At 41.1% G+C, this 22,942-nt stretch overlaps 1 protein-coding gene across 1 annotated transcript in view; it reads right to left on the bottom strand.

Annotated features, from left to right (window-relative positions):
* The window catches only part of nrn1la (neuritin 1-like a), a 103,187-nt gene that overhangs the window by 43,628 nt on the left and 36,617 nt on the right, over positions 1 to 22,942 (bottom strand). The gene's annotated exons all lie outside the window — the stretch shown is intronic.

The raw sequence follows: 22,942 nt of genomic DNA, 5'->3' as shown, positions 1-22,942 counted from the left end.
GAACTAAATTTAGACCCTGGTTCCTCCGAAAAACGCCTTTATTAGTGACATAAAACTGATACAACCACACTTCAAAATATTGAAATATCCCTTTAAACATTCCTACAGTAGTACAGTTCCAGATTTTTTTAAAGGGGTGGTCTGCAGTGGCTTATATGTCCCTGGATTTTAATACTTTGACATGGAATGCCATAAAGAGGCATATCATTTAATCATTAAGTCATTAAATAATATAATAAATGTAGATATGGTAGCACTGATTTCCATTCTAATGATCTTCTGTTTCCTCCTCATCTTCCATCTCTTCTCTTTAGGGTAATGTAGGATGTGTTTTGTTTTCCTGACTCAGTTCGTAGTAAACTTCAGTGTTTCTTTAACTTCCAGCCTCGTGCCTCCTGACTCACGGAGAGCTGCTCTTTGCTGGAGCGTTATAGTGTGTCTCTGTTTGTCACAGCAGAAAGTCTTATGTTGTTTTCCAGCTTCATTCCCCCACGGTGAATATCAGGTATTGTGCTGTCTCTTGTCTCTGAGCGATCTGTGTGCATGAGATGCTCTGTGATGTGGCGCTGCACTGAGTACTCCAAGTTAAACCACAACATGGTCTCTATCTGGCACACTGAAGGTTTTGTGTCAGAAGACTTTCATGCATGGGTGGAACTGGGTTTAAACAGAATCTCAAGATTCAGAGAGCACGTAATTACTTCAACCAATACTCCTATCACTACAGACAAATCTAACAACACGTGTTGGTGATTAAAAACAGGAACAAACATCTTTACTGAAACCAAAACCGGTCATAGTCACGGCAGCAGGGGAAGACTCACACAGGACTTCCACCAGATCCGTGTTCAGTCCGTCTCCGATCCGCTGCGGTCTGGCTCTGTGCAACCCCGTCCGTCAAACACCCAACGGTTGCGTTTTCAGAACGCAGCACAGAGCAAGACCGCCGGACAGCTGGAGTCATGTGACCAAGGTTTTCCCGCAGTAATTACTGAATCAAGGATCCTCCTCCTCCTCCTCTCCTCATCCACGTTGTCTTTCTGGTCCTCTGAAAACCTCTGACCTGTTGACTCCAGGCCTGGCTCCACTCATCATGACGATTTGTTGTTGTAGTTAAGTGAAATACGATCTGGTGATAACACAGAGTGTTTTATTCTGAAAATTAACCGGATGTTTTCATTTTGTTTTGGTGCCTGGCTTCCTGTCCCGCTCCATCTGCTCTGTTGAGATTGATGCGTCGTCCTCTGGCATCTGGCAAAAATAAAAGTCTTGCGTATCTGATCCAGAGGGCTCCGCCCTCAGAATCCAGCCAGAACGCAAGAACCGGATCCAATGGAAGTTAACACATTGACTAGAATAGAAACCTATCAGATCCAGTGCAGTGATGGGTCTGAGACGGACTGGACATGGATCTGGTGGGATTTGGCCGAAAGAGGTTGTAGTTTCTAGACTCAGACTCAAATCCACTCATGACTGACTTGGACTCAAGCAGTGATGACTCAAACTTGTACTTGGATGTGAGCTAACGGCCAAATGCCACCAGATCTGTGTCCGGTTGCTCCTTGATCCATCAAACCAGCACTAGATCTGATAGGTCTCTATTCTAGTCAATGTGTTAACTTCCACTGGATCCGCTCTGTTGCATCCGTCTCTGATCTGGCAGGTCAGAGCCCTCCAGATCAGAGATGCAAATCTCAACAGAGCAGACTGAGTGGGACAGGAAGTCAGGCACCAAAACAAAATAGACCCGACACAGATCTGGTGGAAGTCCTGGGTTAGACTGCATTAAGACGCAGACTTTCTTATTGATAAAGACTGTTTTATCGTTTTTGTCAATTGATTCAGTTTAGAGCAAGAGCTGGCACATGTGTTCACCTCCCTGCTCTACAGTTCCTGCAGGATGCTGTGAGAGGCTCTACAAACCGTGCGTTTGACTTTGAAAGCTTCCAGAGCAAGAGCAGTGCAACCTGTGTGATATGCAAAAGAGTTATCCTGCATAAGACAGGGGCAAACTCAAACTTTAAGTTAAAGTTCTGATAAACAGTGCAGGTATTTTTGAGTTTATCTGACACCTTCAGTGATCCCACCACAGCAGAATCATTCAGAGCAGCACAGTGCGCATTACAGGATAACGCACATCTCTGTAGCTATATTGATATTTAAGTTCCCATCCTGCCGGCAGGATCAGACAAATCTGAAATGAAATGTTTCTACACACCCAAAGGTCCCACACAGCCAGTCCAGGTTCAGACAGTCAATATTTTGAGTGAAACAACCATCCTTTATTATATATTATTAATATAATATTAATAATAATACTAATAATAATAATACTAATAATAATAATAATAATAACAATAAGGACTGGACCTATAGGCAATGACTCGACTCACACTGAATTCAGATTCTTCTCTGGTGACTCAGACTTGACTCAGACTCGAGGTTTGGTGACTCCACTATAACACTGGTAAGGATTCACGTCATCATTGCTATGGCTATAACATTAAATCTGTGTTTTCCAGGCCCGGAGATGATCTTGGTACATGCAGGACATAAAGTGAATCGGTAACACTTTACAATAAGGGTCCCTTAATTAGCATTAGTTAATGCATTATTAAGCATTAATTAACAGTTTAATAATAGTTTAATAATCGTTACAATGTATAACCTAACATTAACTAACACATTAGTTAGTGCATTAATAAGCAGTTCATTAATGTCCACTGCTCAGAGTTAATTAATACATTATTAAGCATTAATAAAAGTTACAAAACTTAATTAGTTAACCATTAGTGAATGCTTTCTGGACCCTTATTGTAAAGTGTAACACATGCGTCACTTAAGTAACACATTATAAATGCTAAACTGCCTCATAAGCATCAGCATAAGCATAAGCGTGTGCATCAATTTTAAGTGTCCTCTGGAAACACTTCTGTTGTGTTGCTGTCTATTTGCAGCGCGTTTTTCTAATGTATTGTGTTGTGGTCTTTGCATTGCGTTTTCTAAATGCTGCGCATGTGTTGTCAAATTGATGAAGATGTTTTCTTAATTTTCTTGTGTTTTGTCTTTTTGCATGTGTTTTCTTAAGTTGCAGTGCTGTGAGCTCTCAGGGCCACCGTACTTCTCTGTGCCAGTTGAGATGTTATCTGTGATTATCTGTTTTATTCTAAATAAAATGTGTTGAATTCTTTACATGTGTTGCTTCAACTACATTTCAACTCATTTTGCTTCAGCGTATGTGTTACCTAAGGGATACATGTGTTACACTTTACAATAAGGGTCCAAAAAGCATTCACTAATGCTTAATTATGGTTAAGTAATGCTTATGAGGCAGTTTAGCATTTATAATGTGTTACTTAAGTGATGCATGTGTTACACTTTACAATAAGGGTCCAGAAAGCATTCACTATTATTAAACTATTATTAAACTGTCACTTAATGCTTAATAATGCATTAACTAACGCTAATTAAGGGACCCTTATTGTAAAGTGTTACCAGTGAATCAACTCAGAATTAAAAAAGCTATCGCCAATTACTTATTTTTTGGAAGATCTTCATATTGCGGCCAAACCTTGAATAAGAAAATGTTCAATGCAAGGAAATGTAGTTGTCTATCTTCTGTATGCTATATCTGGGAATCCATTTATCCAATTAAATCTGACCATAAGCTGTGATAAAATAGTAAGAATGAATAAAGCAGTTATTTGTTGTGTAATTTATCACTTCTTCCTTCAGGAAACTACTGAAGTTGTGTAAATGTATGAATATCATTTAACTGCTAAACAAATGAAACATAGAGGAAGAGTTAGAGTTTTGTTTTTTGAATGGGTAAATGAAGTGTTTTAATAAACATGACATATTTAAGGTGTTGTTTGAAGGCATTGTGAGGAGTTAGTGTTGTGATGATTCTATGTGACCTCTTGGTATAAATTTGGTCGTGTCTTCTAGGATGAAAACTGCATTTCCCATGAGCTCTATCACCCACTGTCGTAAAGATGAGACAATTGTTTGCAGGATGCAGATTGACGAGTAAGTGTATTAATTGGTAGCTATGTGTAACCATTAACTGTAACATAACAATGACAAAACTCTCTCAACTCTGATTTAATACCTATAGATTATTACGGTAAGCAGACGTATGTTTAACATTACCACCACAGCCCTGGTGTGATGATGTGAGCTCTAATGGTTTAATTATGTTGTCCTCAAAGAGCAGTGAAGCAGTCACACACTGGCATTAACATGAATCCTGTTCATAGACATTTTTCTCTCTTACCAAACCAAACTCTGGTTTTAGAATTTCTCCGTCTGAAACAATACTTCAAAAGAAAAAGTATATCTTTTCACTAACCTTGCTCCAGTATCAGCCATGAGTGAAAACCTAATGCAAGAAGAACATTATCAATAGAACTTCTCACTGAAAGACTTTACCAGCAGAGTTCTTAACGTATCCACTTCTTGATAAGTGCCGAATAAGGACTCAACTTTGGCACGAATATTCATTCATAGCAAAAACTTGTCCTTGATATTTTACTATGTAGGTTATGACCAGACATTATTATAAGAGTGACACAATGTCAAACTCCTCATAGTGTCCTTAAGAGTAACATACTCTCAGCAGACTGAGTGACTGATCGTGGTGTGATGGTGATGTGATGTCGGCCTTCACTCTTGAAAACTGGAAAATCGTTCTGAATTATGAAGAAGGAGGTGTTGCCATCAACCAAGCGTTCATGGACTTACGCTTCAAAACCTGGACTTTTGCATGTTGGTCATTGATACCCATCCATTCGTCCATACATCCATACATCATTATTCCACTATCTGTGCATCCATCAATTCATCCATCTATCTATCCACCATCTGTCCATCTGTCCATCAATCCATCATCCATCTGAGCACTCATCCATCTATCCGTGAATCAGTCCATTCTTTGATAACCTATTCATCTATGAGCCATCAATCCATCCATCCATCAATTCATCAATCCATGCGATCATCCATCAGTGCATCCATCATTCCATCCTTCCATCTTTTATCCATCCTTCCTAAATCCATCATCCACTCTTCCATCCATGCAGCCATCCATCATCCATCCTTCTTTACATGCATCCATCATCCATCAATCCATCCAACTGTATCAATGGATCCATCCATCCATCAATCCTTGGTGCATCCTTCCATCCATGAAATTATCCATCCATGCTTCGATCATCTATCCATCCATCTGTGCATCCATCCATCCATTCATCCATCCGTTCATTTATACATCATCCGTTCATTTATCCCTGCATCTATCCATTCGTGCATCTATTATTCATCAATCTAAACATGCATTCATCCATCCATCCATCCATTTACCCATTCATCCATCTACCCATGCATCAATCCATCCATCAATTATCCATCCATCTATCCGTGCATCCATCCATCCATCCATCTGTGGATCCATCCATCCATCCGTCCATTCATATATCCATCAACCATACATCTAACTGTGCATCCATCCATCCATCTTTGTATCTATTTTTAGAGACATAAATGAGTACAGTTGGTCAGAGGATGGATACGTGTCCTCTACTTTTTACACCAAATAAGATCTTCATGTACAAGATGAACATCATGCTGTATTCAACAGGCTTCAAAGAAAATTCAACCATTAACTCATCAGGACAATGAAACAATGGATGTGTTAAAGTCCACTGAGGAGTGAGGTCATCCCCTGCTAGCTTCACTTTCAATCCCCAAGGCTTCGTCCACTTCTAACACACAGTCCATGGTGGCTGCTGATATTTCATGGAGCCGGGATGGTCCTCTTCAAGGGTGAGAAAGGCACAGATGCATCATGTCATGATTAGTGTAAAAGATGGCAAAGATAACACTCCTGAAGAGTGTGACTGTCCCAGAAGTGGCTTGTCGTGTCGCGTAAGAGTCAAAGTGGAGCCAAGGCTGGAGCCTGTCAGGTGAACAGGAGATGCTAATTGGGTCAGACACTTCATCACCACAACTCTTCCCCCTCTCCCCAGAGACCTGCTGTTTAATATTTAATAAACCAGACTTTCTCCCACCCCCTTCCTTTGTGTGTGTGTGTGTGTGTGTGTGTGTGTGTGTGTGTGTGTGTGTGTGTGTGTGTGTGTGTGTGTGTGTGTGTGTGTGTGTGTAGGTGTGTGTGTGTGTGTGTGAAGGTGTGTGTGTGGGTGGGTGTGTTTGTGTCTTTTCAAGGAAAGCTATTGATTTCAGGTAGAGTTGTTCAGGGGGCTTGAAGTTTATTGGCTTCACTCATCTCCATCAAGTTTTAATGAAGACCCGAGGAGGAAAATGGATGGCAAAGGAGAAAAGAGGTGTTCAAAGAAAAGAGAGAGAAACAAAGAGGTATAGGAAAGGAGGAAAAAGTGACCATGAGTGCTGGGTTTGGTAACAGCAAACAAAGAAGCTAATGAGAGGAACGTCTGAGTTTAATTAGGCAAGCTATCATTGTGAAGGCACAGCCATGTGTTGCTCTTTTCAGACACTGCTCCTGGCTTGTTGTTGTTTAAAGAGAATTAGTTCCAGTATGTAAGTCCAGCTAAAGTCACAAGTGTAAGGGTTAAACAAGCAGGGGGAACTTTAAGTCATGAGGTTTGGACTTTGAGGTCAATTGTTGTCCCCACCTACAGGTGGCTTCAGTGTGGGGGTGAATTTTGACTACAGTTGTATGAAATATTTGGAACAACCAAGAAAACTACTAATCAATCAATTCATCCTCTTCACATTAACGTTTGATGCTACACTGACCTCATCCAACAGTCCCTCTACATGTGTAGTGCAGTGCACACCTCACACTGATCTGTGTTCAATGGCAGATCTATCATTCAGTATCCACATTAGTATTCTGTCTATGTCACTGTCCAGAGATCAGCAGCCTGTTGCACCAGCTGTGCATAAGTTGTGTCCTAAGTTAGGGTGTAAAGTCCTCACTAAGCCATACATTGAAACTAGTTAGTTTGTAACATAGACTGTATGAAATATGGACAAAGTATCCATGACGTCACCCATCTGTTTCTGAAGCACTGTTTTGAGGCCAATCGTCAGCGGCAGCCATATTGCTGCTGTCCAGTTAGTGTGACATAAAGAGGCGGGTTTTGAGCCTCCTCGCCAACAGCTACAGTGTTCCCTCCTGTCAATCAAGTCAGCTTTACCTCCCATTGGAAGACTCGTAATCTCAATATCTTCGAAATTGCTGCGTTTGGCGGGGCCTTAGTGTTTGGCTCGGCCCTACTCGTTGGGGGTCCATCGGGGCTGGGTGGGTGGCTGGTGTCCCTGTCACCCTCCGTCCCCCTGCTGCCCCTTCCCCTGTGGGGGCCTGGTCCGCGGCTGCCCTCGGGGCCGGGTTTCCCGGGGTTCCCTCGCGGTCCTCTTTGGGGGGTGGGGTGGCGCGCAGCTGGGGGGTGTTACTACGGCAGCCATTGGGGTGTCCCTCCATGCCCCTGCGGCCTGGGCCATCAGTCGCAGGGCGTGGGTGGGGGGCGTGGCTGGGGGGAGTGGTCGGGCCGTCTGGGGGGGCGGGGGGGATTGGCCCTGCCGCCTCCGCCCTCCCCCCGCTCCGGCGCGCCGGTTGGCGGGCTCTGGTCCTGGTCCTGCCCGTCTGCCTGGCTGTCTGCTCCTGGTGCTGGGCCCCCTCGGCCCTGGTGGCTCCTTTGGCCCCGTGTTGGGGGGCTGTGGGGGCGGTGTTGTGGGGGTGTCCCTTGGGGGGGCTGCAGGATCTCTCCCCCCTCGCCCCCCTTTCCTCCTACTGGGTGACCTGGGGGTCGATCTGGGTGCTCCGGCGGTACCTGTTTGCTTCCGTTCTGGGTCCTTGACTTGTCCCCTGGCCTGGGTCTCCCGCGGCGGGTTGGGTCCTTCGGTCTGACTGCTCTCGCGGCCCGGGTTCCGGGCCGTACCGCTCGGCTGATCTGACCCAAGTGGTTTCATCTGCACCAGTGGTGGTCTTGTTACACAAATAGAACACAGCACGGCGGCAACCCTCTGCGACCCAAGCTTCAGTAATGATTGTGGACACTAAGGGTTGCTTAATCATTAGTATCACCCCACGGATTTTTTTTTTTTTGGCATCATGGTGAGATGGTCCCTCTCCATCTAAGTGTGTTAGGTCTCTCTCTCCTTCTCTTTCCCTGTCCCTTTGTATATCCTTATGTAATCTTTCTTTCACTTTCTCTTATTTTTTTAATTTTTTTGGCCCACCTAGGTGTGCACGCCCTCTTTAACAGAACATGATATTAGCTGTCAATAAAAGATAGGCCAGAGTTCTAAGAGGGATGGTGATGGTTGCATGCACACAGTCACAAGCACAGAAGAAAAAGGTTTTCTTTCTTTTCTTTTGCTGCAAGAATAAATTGCATTAATATTTGACAGTTTGTGACAAACATGACACAAACCAGAAATATATATGCAGACAAGAGAAAAAAAAGAACAAAAAGGAAAAAGAAAAAAAAAAAAAAAAAGAAAAAAAAAGAAATTGCTGCGTTAGAATAAAATTCACCCCCATACAGTGTTCTGCCGATCGAAAAATTTGCTATCCAGACTACACTCGTCTTTTGAACCAGGCTGTAAACATGTTTATTAATGCTGCAAAGATCGTCTTATTTGAATGGGTGGGTATGTGGTTTCTGGTGTTTCTGCAGCCAGCCTCAAGTGGACACTCCATGAACTGCTGTTTATAACACTTCCGCATTGGCTTCATATTTTGAGACCGGAGGTTGCCGCTTGGTTCATGCATGTCACTAACTTTACATCCTCATGTCCAGTTATGTTTGTGACCATACATCCTCTCAGGAGTTGATGAGTTCCTTTGTCTTGTAGGTGTCTCTGAATAGTCGCTACAGACAGCTGACGTTGACCTGCCTGACTCCAACTGCTCCAACAATCAAGCCTCAGTCTTACCTTAACGTGCTTAACGTAATGTTAATTGTAGAGCTGCAACTCCAACTGCCAACCCCCACCACCAAAATGTCCCACTTGTTATTGCTATTATAAAAACTGTTGACTTCAACTGTTAGAAATCTAATCGTCAGTTGATTGTTATTATCCTGCTAGTCTTGATAATACTTCACAACTTTTATCGTTGTTATTGGTATCATTTTGATGACTCTGTGTTATCTCTTGTTGTTGCTTTTGTTGATGTTGTTGTTGGTCTCCATCCCTCTCTGTTTTTGCATCTCCATGTGTCCCACTTTCAAAGCTCATCACAGTGGCAGCAGATGGCTGTTCAACATAAGTCTGGTTCCAATGAAGGTGTCTTCCAGTTAAAGGAAAGTTTGTCCTTGCCACAGTAACTTACTCAAGGATTCAGTGTTTTTCTCATGGGGGATTCATGTTGGGTTTTTGTACATTTTATGGAAGGACTGATTCACAATCTTCTTTAAGCTAAAGGACTCATGTGAATTTACGTATACCACACAAATAAGGGTAGATGCTGGTAAGAATGTAGATCAGGTTTTGGTCACAAACCAATGTACTGACAAAATTTTACCTGATGCTAAGTTATTATATCTTACTTTTAAAAAACAATGGCACATACCAATCTACCAAACAGCTGTTGAGATATTTCACTGTACAGCACATAAGGAAAACTTAATTCAAGCCACTGGGACACCTTCTTCTAGGAACCTCAGATATGAGCACAATATTATGTTGATCCTGTCATGATTTGGATTTGCAGTTTATTGTTTAGAAGTCTGTTTTCCTGCTGTGGTCATTTGTTTTTCTCTGTGCTCCTTTTCAGAGGCTGGGTGTTATCCATTTACTTCTGATAGCTGCCTCATATATGGTCTTCTCCCCACATTCTGCCAGATTGTTTTCGCTCATCCAGTGGTATTTTTGACTCCTTAACTGTGAATTTGTCATCTAAACCCTATACCTGTGGAGTTGTCCTTTGCCTAACTTTTGCTGTTCTGTCTCCATTGCATCCCTCCACCGAGCCTCACGGCAAAATTCGACCAGATCCATATTTGGTCCCTCCCCGATCCATCACAGCACCAGATCTGATTTCTATAAGTCTAGTCAATGTGTTAAATTCCATCCGATCTGTGTCTGGTCCGTGTCCGATCCATCACAGCACTGGATCTGATAGGTTTCTATTCCAGTCAATGTGTTAACTTCCACTGGATCCACTCCGTTGCGTTCCGGCTTCTTGCGTTCAAGACTTCTATTTTTGCCGGATGTCGGAGCACGACGCATCAATCTCAACAGAGCAGATGGAGCGACAGGAAGTCAGGCACCAAAACAAAATGAAAACATCCGGTTAATTTTCAGAATAAAACCCTCTGTGTTATCACCAGATCGTATTTCACTTAACTACAACAACAAACTGTCATGATGAGTGGAGCCAGGCCTGGAGTCAACAGGTCAGAGGTTTTCAGAGGACCAGATAGACAGCATGGATGAGGAGAGGAGGAGGAGAATCCTTGATTCAGTAATTAATGTGGGAAAACCTCTGTCACATGACTCCAGCTGTCCAGCTGTCCAGCGGTCCAGCGGTCCTGCTCAGTGCTGCGTTCTGAAAACTGGTTTGTGTTGACACACGAGAGAGCACGGAGCCAGACCGCAGCAGATCAGGTGGAAGTCTGATGTCAGCGCCTTACTACTTGCTGCCCAGCCTCAACCACATTCAACTGAAGCCTCTCAGCTGCCTCAACTCAGCCAGTTTTGCCACTTTCATCTACACCTAAACAATCCTGTTTAGGTGTTTCTTTATAGGTCATGTACAACAAACTTTGGTACAAACCGTAACAGATCCATCCAAAGAAGCATTTCAATAGAGAGGTGGGTAACTGTGGGTATCCATGCTTTATTAGCTCGCCTCGTATTGTTTCAGGTAAGTTGTTACATTGAAAGCTGAAGGTAGCACTGCTATCCAACAGTCAGGGTAACACAAAAATAATACTACTGCCAATAACCAGAATCAGTGCTGGTGCCATGGTGCATGGTGGTGCTGCAGTCTGGACCTACGTGATGACTCTATAGGAACATATTAGCTATAAGAGACAGAGGGCCCTGATGAAAGAGAGACCTCCAAACTGGTGGTCATTAGTACTGTGATCCAGGATTAAAACAGGAAGTAGGTTCATGCAGTTAAAGGTAAAGCTTTGAGATGGTACCTGTAATGTAGTTGGAAACATTGGTGATGCATGCTGACTCCTCCTCAGTGAATGCTGCAGTAGATTCAATTCCCATTTCATAAAGTTCAGTATTGCATGAGTCAAAGACATGAATAACCCATCTGGTAAATAATCCAGATTAACAGAAATGCTTAGAGGTACTGCAGGATTCCCCAATTAGTCAGCGGCATGAAATAAAATTGAAGTGGACTTTTTGACACAAACATATGGACCAAGACAGTCAGAGATATTTATCATAAGAGAGACTCAAGTGTTGATGTAAGTGATGAAGAAAAAAGACTGAGAGAAAACACATTTAAAACTAGAACATCTTGTTAGAAGTACACCTTCAACTCATGTAACACACAACTGCTGAGGGGAGCAGGCATATCAATGAAGGGACAGCTGATCAACTACTCAACCTGCCTTGATTAATATTTGATATCTGAACTAGGATTGAGCCCAGGGAGAAGGAGAGAGCAGTGTTAGCAGAAAAGTGGAGTACCTGATTGATTTAGACATGGAGAGAAATCTTTAGGATTTGCAGACTTGATTGAGATCGGAGAGAGAGATAAGAGGGATCAAAAGATAAGAGAGAAGTGTAGAAAACCATCTTTCTGAGGGCTGTGATGAATTGCACTGATTGTTAGGAAGAACCGCTGAGGACTGTTGTTGTCCAGAAGTGTTGCTCTCACTGCATCTATCTATCAAATGTTAAGGAGAAGAAAAACACCAGTGGTGTGCTTCCATCTCAATATTTTAAACTTCCCTGAGCTGTCTGCCCTTTTTTCAATAATTCCACACTGAAATGTTGAAAATCCATCAAAAACCACCATGCTGAAATGATTCAGTGTTGTTGTACCTGTGCTGGAATGGCTACCTTTCATATATTTTCATGTTGGTATGACGTAGTAAGTTTCAGTGTCTGCAACACGGTAAGATGTAGATCCTCACAGATGAATATCTCCACAGACTCTGTTCTGTGCATGTTAGCTTCACTGCAGTTTGCAGAAATAGGAAGTTGTGAAGCTGCATTTGTCTGCAGATTTAGCTTTAGCCACAGGTTGTTAAACCTTGGTGTGGTGTCGACTCAAATGGCACACGACTACTATCGACTTCTTCTCTATGGACACCTAAATCCAAAATGTGTCCAAACCTCAGCCTACAATGTTGTAGGAGCTGACTCTGTGTCACTTCTCACTGTTGTTGCCAAGTTGTTGACCAAACAACAGTTCAGACGTCTCTACAACGCAAATCACAGCACGGCACCCACAGCGCCGCCACAGGAGGGAGGCTTCAATACAAAATAAATAGTTGGGATAGATATATATATAGATAAAGATATAGATATAGATATAGATATAGATATAGATGTAGATATAGATACACACACACATACATGGACTTGGGGTAACACACATACACACGCAGTTCCACTGATCTATTCATAAGACTGGACTTGCAGAGGCTGGCAAGTTCACTGCTGACTAGACTGAAATGCTGCTGATGCCTGCTGCTCACCTCACCTGACAAATACAGAAATGCACACACACACACACACACACACACACACACACACACACACACACACACACACACACACACACACACACACACACACACACTCACAGAGCAGTATCCCCCCAGGAACACATTGATTAGACCAGCTATTTTTCTTCAATTGTCAATCCATCCCTGAATGATGCACATAGCTCCTTGTGCCTGACTCCTGCACACACACACACACACATACACACAGATATTAACACTCCCCTTGGTCTCAGAGGGACGGTGTTTCTCACGCAATGAGTACTGTCACCTTGAGTACCATCCTTAGTTGACATTTGTTTTTAAGAACATGCACGTCAGAGGCTAAAGTTCCTTAGTGAAGGTTGCCATAGTGTCTTATAAAATCACCCAATGCGAGTGTGTATGTGTGTGCGTGTGTGTGTGTGTGTGTGTTTGCGTGTGTGTACTTTGGTGTGTGTGCTTGTTGCTTAGGTTGCCTGCGTGTTCATGGGATCAGAAGAGAACAAAAACACTTTATAATTAGACTAGTCCAGGTCAGGTGACTCTTATGTATGAACAGGGCGGTACCTGTTACGCTGCAGGTTGTGTGTGTGTGTGGGGGGGGGGGGGTTGTATTGAAAGCAAAACTGAAGAGATTTAATGAAGGAAAAAGGGTGTGCAGTCTTGGTGAGAGGCTTTAGGTAACTGATTGGATTATAACCCATGCAAAGACAGAGCAGAGCACAGAGAACCTCTGTGGGCAGGTTCGGTGCTTGTTAACATAAAGATGGGAGGAATGGTACAGAGAGAGAGAGAGCTCTTCTACACACGACTCCTGTCTTCTTACTCTAATGAAAAATGCTCTAATTAGACTCAAATTCAATTCATATAAGCATCTTTGTAAGGGATCATGTTTGGTTAGCAGGTAGCTATGGGAAATTGAATCCCAACAGGCTAACAAGACACCAACGTGAAGCGGTTCTATTACCCATAACTACCTGCTAACCATAAATTATCCCGCTTATTACCCGGTTACTAACTTAAGTTACAAACATATTTTTAAAAACATTGATTAAAGATTATTTTATTGATTTAAATGATTTATGTTTACAGTTTTTAAAAATAGTCCCAGTGATTCCTCGTCAGTGATCGTTCCATGGTGATGGATTCTTCTCTGCCTGTTGCGGTGGATTGAACATGAAACTGTCCTCATTCAGCTCTCCTTCTTCTCTGAGCTCTGAGGTTCACACACCTTTAAAAAGAAACTAATGTCACAACTTTGAACCCTGCTGCTATCATCACCACCGCTCATGGTTTAACTTTCTTTGTAGAGATCACTAACCTAAAGTTTCTCTCACCTGCTCCGCTCCTTCATCATATTGATGAACAGGATCCAATATGGAAACATCTGTAGCCTGTTGATTCAGCATGCTAACTGAAGCTAACGTTTTCCCCTCACCTTACGGTCCATGGTGTCAACAAGCAGAAGCTAAATGTGTCTGAACTCTTTTCTGTGGATTGATTTGACATGACGTGTGATCAGTTTGATTCTGGTGTTGCTCATGTTAGTGAAAGTTAATAACCGCTGTCAAGGGGTTTTGACCAATCAGAATAAAGCATCTTACACAACCAGAAGATCAGTAAGAGAGCCGGGTAATAACACACAGTTAATAGTTAATAATTTGAATAGTGATTCTGAATTCTTCTTTTTGTAAAGTTATCTGCTTCCATTTATTTGATTTGTCGTGTGGTATAGGAAGAAGGAGGAAGGGCATCAAGGTCATGTTTTCTTATTTAATATCAAAGAACTGAAACTTGAATCAATGCTGTGGTTGAATTTGCATTCACTCAGAAAGGTAGTCCTGTGAACAGAGGTGACAAAAGTGCTCCGATCATGAACTTAAGTGAAGGTTGAATTCTATTAGCATCAATATAATCTCAAAATCATGTCCACTGATTTATTATTGTATTATCACTTTGGACACATTCATTAATAAGCACATTTCTATCCAGTAGTGTGCAAAGGTGTGACTAATTGTAACTCATTGGCATTTCAACTTGTAATATCACATCATAAGTCATCACTTGTTTGTATTCACTAAGGGCCAACAGGATGTGAGGTGATAAACACTACGCAGAGACAAATCTATACTTCTCTAACAAAGGTGTGGAAGTGACAAAACATGGGACCAAGAGAGTGGACTGAAAATATAACTAAACTCCAGTATGATCAGTGTTGGACGGTAACAGAGTAAATGTATTTGAGTACATGTTTTGAGTATCTGTACTTTACTTGAGTATTATTCTTTGGGGAACTTCTTACTTTTACTCCATTTAAAGACAAATCTCATCCTTTTGACTCCTCTACATTTCTATCAGTGCTCTAGTTACTCTCTACTTTATCTTTGAAGTCAGCTGATGAGTCTTCTTTTCTGAAATCAGATCCCAAAGACCGTAAACTGTTGGTGTCCTTGTGTTTGGTTTGTCTCAGTGGTGTAGCCGTACCTGGGTTGAGCGTAGATCAAATGTTCTTCAGATCAGTGTGTTCATGTAGTCGTGGTGATGATGGCTATGACTGAGAAGGATGATGATTCTCTACCTGAGCACCACGGCCGTATTTTAAACCCACGTTTGAGCTTTTGAAATAAAGAATGATTGTTTGTATTGTTGTAAATCTCTGATCTGTTTACCACACAAACTTCATCACAGCCTCCAAAACATCAGCATCTAACCTGAGACAGCATGTGGAGGTCTGGAGCTCACACACTGCTTTGATTCCAGAGGAACATTGTAAACTTGTCTGTGCTTGTAGTAACTTAGTTTAGATTTCATGGTAGACTTTTTAGATATGAAATCATGGGTAACACTTTACAATAAGGGTCCCTTAATCAGCATTAGTTAATGCATTATTAAGCATTAATTAACAGTTTAATAATAGTTTAATAATCGTTACAATGTATTACCTAACATTAACTAACACATTAGTTAGTGCATTAATAAGCAGTTAATTAATGTCCACTGCTCAGAGTTAATTAATACATTATTAAGCATTAATAAAAGTTACAAAACTTAATTAGTTAACCATTAGTGAATGCTTTCTGGACCCTTATTGTAAAGTGTAACACATGCATCACTTAAGTAACACATTATAAATGCTAAACTGCCTCATAAGCATCAGCATAAGCATAAGCGTGTGCATCACTTTTAAGTGTCCTCTGGAAACACTTGTGTTGTGTTGCTGTCTATTTGCAGCGCGTTTTTCTAATGTATTGTGTTGTGGTCTTTGCATCGCGTTTTGTTAATGCTTCGCATGTGTTGTCAAATTGGTGAAGATGTTTTCTTAATTTGCTTGTGTTCTGTCTTTTTGCATGTGTTTTCTTAAGTTGCAGTGCTGTGAGCTCTCAGGGCCACCGTACTTCTCTGTGCCAGTTGAGATGTTATCTGTGATTATCTGTTTTATTCTAAATAAAATGTGTTGAATTCTTTATATGTGTTGCTTCAACTACATTTCAACTCATTTTGCTTCAGCGTATGTGTTACCGAAGGGATACATGTGTTACACTTTACAATAAGGGTCCAAAAAGCATTCACTAATGCTTAATTATGGTTAAGTAATGCTAATGAGGCAGTTTAGCATTTATAATGTGTTACTTAAGTGATGCATGTGTTACACTTTACAATAAGGGTCCAAAAAGCATTCACTAATGCTTAATTATGGTTAAGTAATGCTTATGAGGCAGTTCAGCATTTATAATGTGTTACTTAAGTGATGCATGTGTTACACTTTACAATAAGGGTCCAGAAAGCATTCACTAATGGTTAACTAATACATTTTTGTAACTTTTATTAATGCTTAATAATGTATTAATTAACTCTGAGCAGTGGTCATTAATTAACTGCTTATTAATGCATTAAGTAATGTGTTAGTTAATGTTAGGTAATACATTATAACGATTATTAAACTATTATTAAACTGTTAATTAATGCTTAATAATGCATTAACTAACGCTAATTAAGGGACCCTTATTGTAAAGTGTTACCAAATCATGTTTTCTAGATAAACAGAACGGAGCAGAATGTTCACCCATGCATTCTTGACTGACCTCATGTTTTGTGAAAATACGTTTAGATATATTTTAAAAAGTACTTTGAATACTTCAGTATTTTTAAAATCAAGTACTCCAGGACTTTCACTCAAGTCATAAACCTGACAGATTTGTTGTTTTTAGTGCCACTGTTAGTAAGCTAATGTGGTCTCTCTGATAGATCGGCTATGAGAGAGACCACATTGCTCTCAAGCATTCCGGCGGAGTACTGCTGGACACATCCACGCACAAGTATGTAGAGCTCATGTCTGTGTTGGTCGTTGCTGCCTAGCATCAACGCAGAAGTATGAACCAGCCATAAAGGAGACCTTTTGTACTTATGCTTACCTTTTATTATATTAGTCTGTAACTGTAGAGTATCTTTGCATGATCTGCAGCTCTAAATCTTCCTCTTTATTTATCTTATACTGGCGTCTGTGAAAACCCTTATTTCAGCACTATTCAGCCTCCGCCTGAAACACTTTGTTTTGGCTGCTTTTCCAGGGATATAAAGTTAGAGATATAAAGACACAGCTTGTGGGTGTTGCAGTCATTCATTTGAATGGGGCTGCAGTCAAACTTAAAAAAATAAATACCCGTAGTAAGTGTTCAAGGCCTCTTTTTTCTGAAAAGTTTCTTTTTCCATTAGTTATTAGAGGTTAAAAAACGGGGTTTTACTTCCGGGTTTACTTTGACTGACAGCTGTCGTAGAGAGAAACTCCGTAGGACCTCGGGAAGCTACGCTGTAGGGCGGAGCTTGTTACAGTGGAGACACACAAATTCCCTACAGCACAGACTCTGGCTGCAGAAAATGTACAAGATGTCAGCGTTCTGGAATGGGATACTTTGGCTTCAAAACCGTACAGTGGGAAAAGGCGGAGCCACGCTGTTCATTATAGATACAGTCAATGACATATACATATATATCAGAGGCTGACAGCTTCATGCTAACAATAACAGTAGGGTATTTTCTTTCTGGTAATTAGGCGGATGCTGTATTTGTAGCAACAAGTCGTCAGCACACTTCTGTAGAAACATTACACTAGGAAAGTGATCCTGCTCTTATCCCAGTACGTTTGGTGCATTAGTTGGCAGCAGCGAGATATTTAATACCAAACCAGGCTGACTCACAACTTTCTCCTCCAAAGCAGAGATAAAATGAAATGAGTCTCTGAGTTTGCACGGCTCTTTTAAGTCTGAGAAAGTTTGTGATCAGTGATTAAATTGCCTCAAATAGCAGGGAGGTCCCTGCATGTGCTGCAGCGTGTGTGTTCTCTGGTTTGATATAAATTGGTCAAATTGGAGCCTGTAGCAGTGCAACTCTCTCCCCCTCGCTCAGGGCAGGTACTCATACAAGAAAAACTTTTATCTCTTAACCCAAACATCAACCGTCCTCTGCGTATCTATATAAGCAGATTCCTCTCCTTCACTCCACCTCTGGAAGAACCCAGAGATACATTAAAGATAAGGGGGGCATGTGAGAGACAGTTTGGCCCCTGCTGGCTGGTGACACATGACTGTAAGTGAATGAATATTCATCAATACACCACACATTGAGGTCACAGCTGGAGTTTATCCAGGAGCAGAGCATGCAGGATGAATGTGGCTGTTTCTCCTCATTCCCCTCTTGGGACAGTTAAATCCATTGCACATGCTAATGAACCACGGAGACAACATTTATACCATCAGGGCAAACATAAAGAGCTGATTCAAGTCATCTCTGCACCAGAGGAGCATAAGATGAGTGGCTTAACATCCTAATACAATGGTGTTGGATGACACAACCGTGATGATCAATGCCATTTCTCACTTATATGAGCTTTAAGATGACGGGAATGATAAAGAATGATCCGTCAGTCTCTTTAATAATGAAAAAACTGCTTCCATCTCTATTATATCCACGAACACTTTGCATGATATTAGAGAAAGGCACACAGGAGTAATTCCCTAGAAAGTCAACTCAGCTTTATTCTGTGTATGCAGTCAGCCTGCTACAGTGCTGCTGGAGGGCTAACAGATCTATAGCATGCTCACTAAGCTAACATGTAAAAATCTATAGAAGAGGATCAGGGCCATTAAACAAAGAAAAAGAATTTTCAGAGAGCGGGCGAGCAAAAACATATATAAAGGTGATTTTTTTTTAAATTCTGATAAAAAGTCTGAATTCTCAACTCAACACAAACTTTATTTATAGAGCATGTTTAAAACAGCTGGAGTTGACATGATGCTGTACAGATCAAAAGCAGCACAAATGACAAACATAACCCAAACAATGCCAAAGATACAATACTAAGATACATGAACACAGTGCAAATATAGATTTAAAAAAAAAAGATTTTGCCAGACATCCACTCACCCTTGATTAAAAGCCAGGGAGAAGAGGTGAATCTTTAGAGATGATTTAAAAACCTCAATTGATCCCACAGAGCGGATATGCCGGGGCAGGTTGTTACAGAGCTGAGGGGCAGCCAGGCGCCACAAAGGCTCAGCCACATTTGGTTTTAAGCCTTGTTTTGGGAGTGACCAATAACAACTGACACGATGATCTCGGTGTTCTGGCAGGGACATGATACTGGAGACGCTCGGTCAGGTACTGGGGGGCGAGGCCATTAAGAGCTTTAAAAACAAACAATAACATTTTAAAATCTATTCTAAAAGCAACCAGGAGCCGGTGCAGCGGAGCTAGGACAGGGGATATGTGCTCACGCTTGCATTTACCAGTGAGGAGACAGGCAGCTGCGTTCAGTACCAGCTGCAGGCGGTGCAGGAGTTAGTGGTCCAGACCAAAATACAGTGAGTTGCAATAATCCAATCGTGTGTAAATAAAAGCATGGATTACAGTCTCGAGATCTCTCTGTAGCAGGCACCCCTTTATTTTCCATAAAATCCTCCAATGATAAAAACAGTTTTTAACAACTCAACTTACCTGGCGTTCAAATTTCAGACTGTCATAAAATATTACACCAAAATTCTTAACTGATGACCGGATGTTTGGTGTAAGGGGGCCAGCTGGAAACCAGCTGGAAAATCTGCTGGACCACATCCAAACATTATGACTTCTGTCTTTTTTTCATTTAAGTGCAAAAAGTTTGCGGCCATCCAGGACTTAACGTCATTCAGGAAGTCAAGCTATGTTCTAACAGAATCAATGCATTTTGATGTTAAAGGCGGGTAGATCTGAACATCATCGGCATAATAGTAAAAGGAAAAACTATATTTCTGACTTTATCTCAGAATAAAATAAAATAAATCAGCCATAAAACACTTTTTTTTAATGCTCGCCTGCCCTCAAATTTGTTTTCTTCAGTGGCCCTAATCCTCATCCGTACAAATCAGCAGTGTTTTTCAGTTCACACTAAAAGTGGACAAGCTCACTTTTTCATTTTTTCAGTATTCTTTTTTCAGGAGAGCCTCATAGGCTTCAGTACTGAGCCATGATTTACTGTATTCTTCTACAGAATCATAGACAAACAATAGGTGTAAAAGACAACTGGTGAGTGTTGACCGACGAGAGAGCAAGGAGCAGGACCGCAGCAGATCAGAGACGGACCGGACACGGACAGTGGTGAACAGTGACAAAGTAAATTGACTTGAGTACTGTTCTTAAGTACATTTTTTGAGTATCTTTACTTTACTTGAGTATTCTTTTTTAGGGATACTTATTACTTTTACTCCCCTACATTCAGAAGACAATTATAGTACTTTTAGACTCCACTACATTTCTATCAGTGCTCTAATTACTCACTACTTTATCTTTGAAGTCAGCTCATGGATTTCCTTCTCTTCTCTGAAATCTGATCCTAAGACAGTAAACTGTGTTTGTGTAGTTCTGTTTGTCTCAGTGGTTTAGTCGTACCTGTATATCTCCACGGTTAAACGTGGAGCAAACACAGAGCATCACTCAGATCAGGCAGTTCTCCACAATTCTCCACCTGAGCACCATGGTCATATCTTCAGCCCGTGTTAGAGGTTTTTGAAATGAAGAATGATACGTATGGTTTGAAATGTTCTCCCTGTTTCCCACTCTGCTCAAACAAACAAACATTCACTGTCCAACCTGAGAGAGCGTGTTGAGCTACGTAACGTTTGTTTCATTCCAGATGAACATTTCAAACTAAGGTGTCTGTGCTTGGAGTAACTTAGTGTCTGTTTTTATTCCATGGTATAGTTTTTAGAGATTTCAAGTAATGGTTTTAAATAAACATAATGTAACAGAATGTACTCCTATGTATTCTTGGCTGCCATCATGCTTTGTGAAAATACAAAGTTTTGAGATATTTAAAAAAGTACTTTGAATACTTCAGTATTTTTAAAAGTAAGTACTTCAGTACTTTAACTCAAGTCATAATCTGACTGAACAACTTTCACTTGCATTAGAGTAATATTTGACCAGGAGTATCTATACTTTGACTTCAGTAATGAAGCTGTGTACTTTGTCCACCACTGGACACAGATCTGGTGGAAGTCCTGTGTTATTCTTGATGCACATGCTGGTATCAGCTAAGTGGTTCCAACTTAAAGCTTAGGATCACAAGGGGAGTATCTGCCTTCTCTGAGTCTGTTTAGCCACATAACTACAATCTGTTTGTTTTTTCATTATGTGCAACATTTCCTCAAAGCACAAACAAAAAAGAGACGGAGTTGAAAAAGTTTGTAGTTGTGAACAGAGAAGTTTCCTTAAAGAGTCTCCTGGTTGCATAAAGTGAAGAATTTCTGGAGCCTTTCACACAGAAAGGTTGGGATGACTGTTTTCATGATGCAGTGCTCCTGGTCTCTGAGCACTAACACTGCACTGTGCTGCATTAGTACTGCAACAGCTCTGAAACTCTGTGCTTCTCTCAGTTCACCAGGCAGATCTGCACTGAGGTTGTGTCCACCTCTCAGCTTTAAAGATCAAAATGCTGTAAGGATGCCAGTCACCTGGTGGGTAGAAATGACTGCAGTGCAGTGCTGTAGCATTCAGCGGCTGCATGTTGTCTCCACCAGGTGATACAGTATGCGTCTGTGGCATTTGGATCGATACGTGAGAGTTAACTGCAGGAGCTACTTGGAAGGAACAGTCTGGAGCACAGCAGCACTCCATGTTTCCTTCTGTGCACAAGAACAATTATTCATACTCAGTCACAGCTAACTATTTGATTGACTTTTTTAATACTTTGATCCATGTGCATGCTCTAATGTATCCTCTAATTCAGAAAACAACACTGTGTTATGTATGCTCTAATAACTTTAAGTTGGAGAAATCCCTGTTTAACGTTGGATTTAAAGAGTAAAACCTTCGTAATAAGGCTTCATCTTGGCTTAAAGCTGCTGGTGCATAGCCAATTACACTGACTGGCTGCCAAACTATTATCTCCCACTGACAAACAAACACTGAGACTGTGATTAAGGTGGGCTGAAGCACAGACCCACTGACGCTGACAGAGTCCAACCGATCAATGGAGACTCATATGACACAAGCTATTTTAACATGTGGTCAAGAGGTGCAGTTTGTCTCAGAGAGGACTGTTAAAATCCTCCGGATTTAAATTGAGCACACACACACACATGCACACACACACACACACACACACACACACACACACACACACACACACACACACACACACACACGCGCACGCGCTGGAGGTCTCATTTAGTTGTTAAAAGTAAATAGCCACCCCACCTCAATTTCTGTTTTAGCTTCAGTTCTACAGCCAAAACATCTACAGAAGATGACAAGGGCCACTTTTGAGGTATAATAATAATAATAAGAAGAAGAAGAAGAAGAAGAAGAAGAAGAAGAAGAAGAAGAATACATTTTATTTGTAAAAGTGCTTTAAAAGTTTCTATAAGACACTTTACACAAAATAAATGATACAATAGATATGCTAAGGTTGTATTTAGAGTAGATGAATAAAAACACAGAGACATTGTTTAAAATCAATTATAGGTTAAGATAAGATAAGATAAGATATACTTTATTTGTCCCCCGTTGTTCTTTTGTTACAACAGCTTACAACATGGGAAAGGGGAATACAACAATGTACTAACATAGTTAAAAAATATATAATAACAGTAATAATAGCAATGACAAGGGTAAAATATAATATAATATAAGAAAAGAAAAGAAAAGAAAAGAAAAGAAAAGAAAAGAAATAAAATAAAATAAAATAAAAAGAAAATATGGCAAAAGAGGTTAAAGAGGGTGGGGGCAGCGACAGAGAAGGCCTT

This window comes from Notolabrus celidotus, chromosome 6 (assembly GCF_009762535.1).
Source record: "Notolabrus celidotus isolate fNotCel1 chromosome 6, fNotCel1.pri, whole genome shotgun sequence".
Lineage (NCBI taxonomy): Eukaryota > Metazoa > Chordata > Actinopteri > Labriformes > Labridae > Notolabrus > Notolabrus celidotus.
Note: the sequence above shows the minus strand (reverse complement) of the source record. Positions and strands in the feature narration are given on the sequence as shown.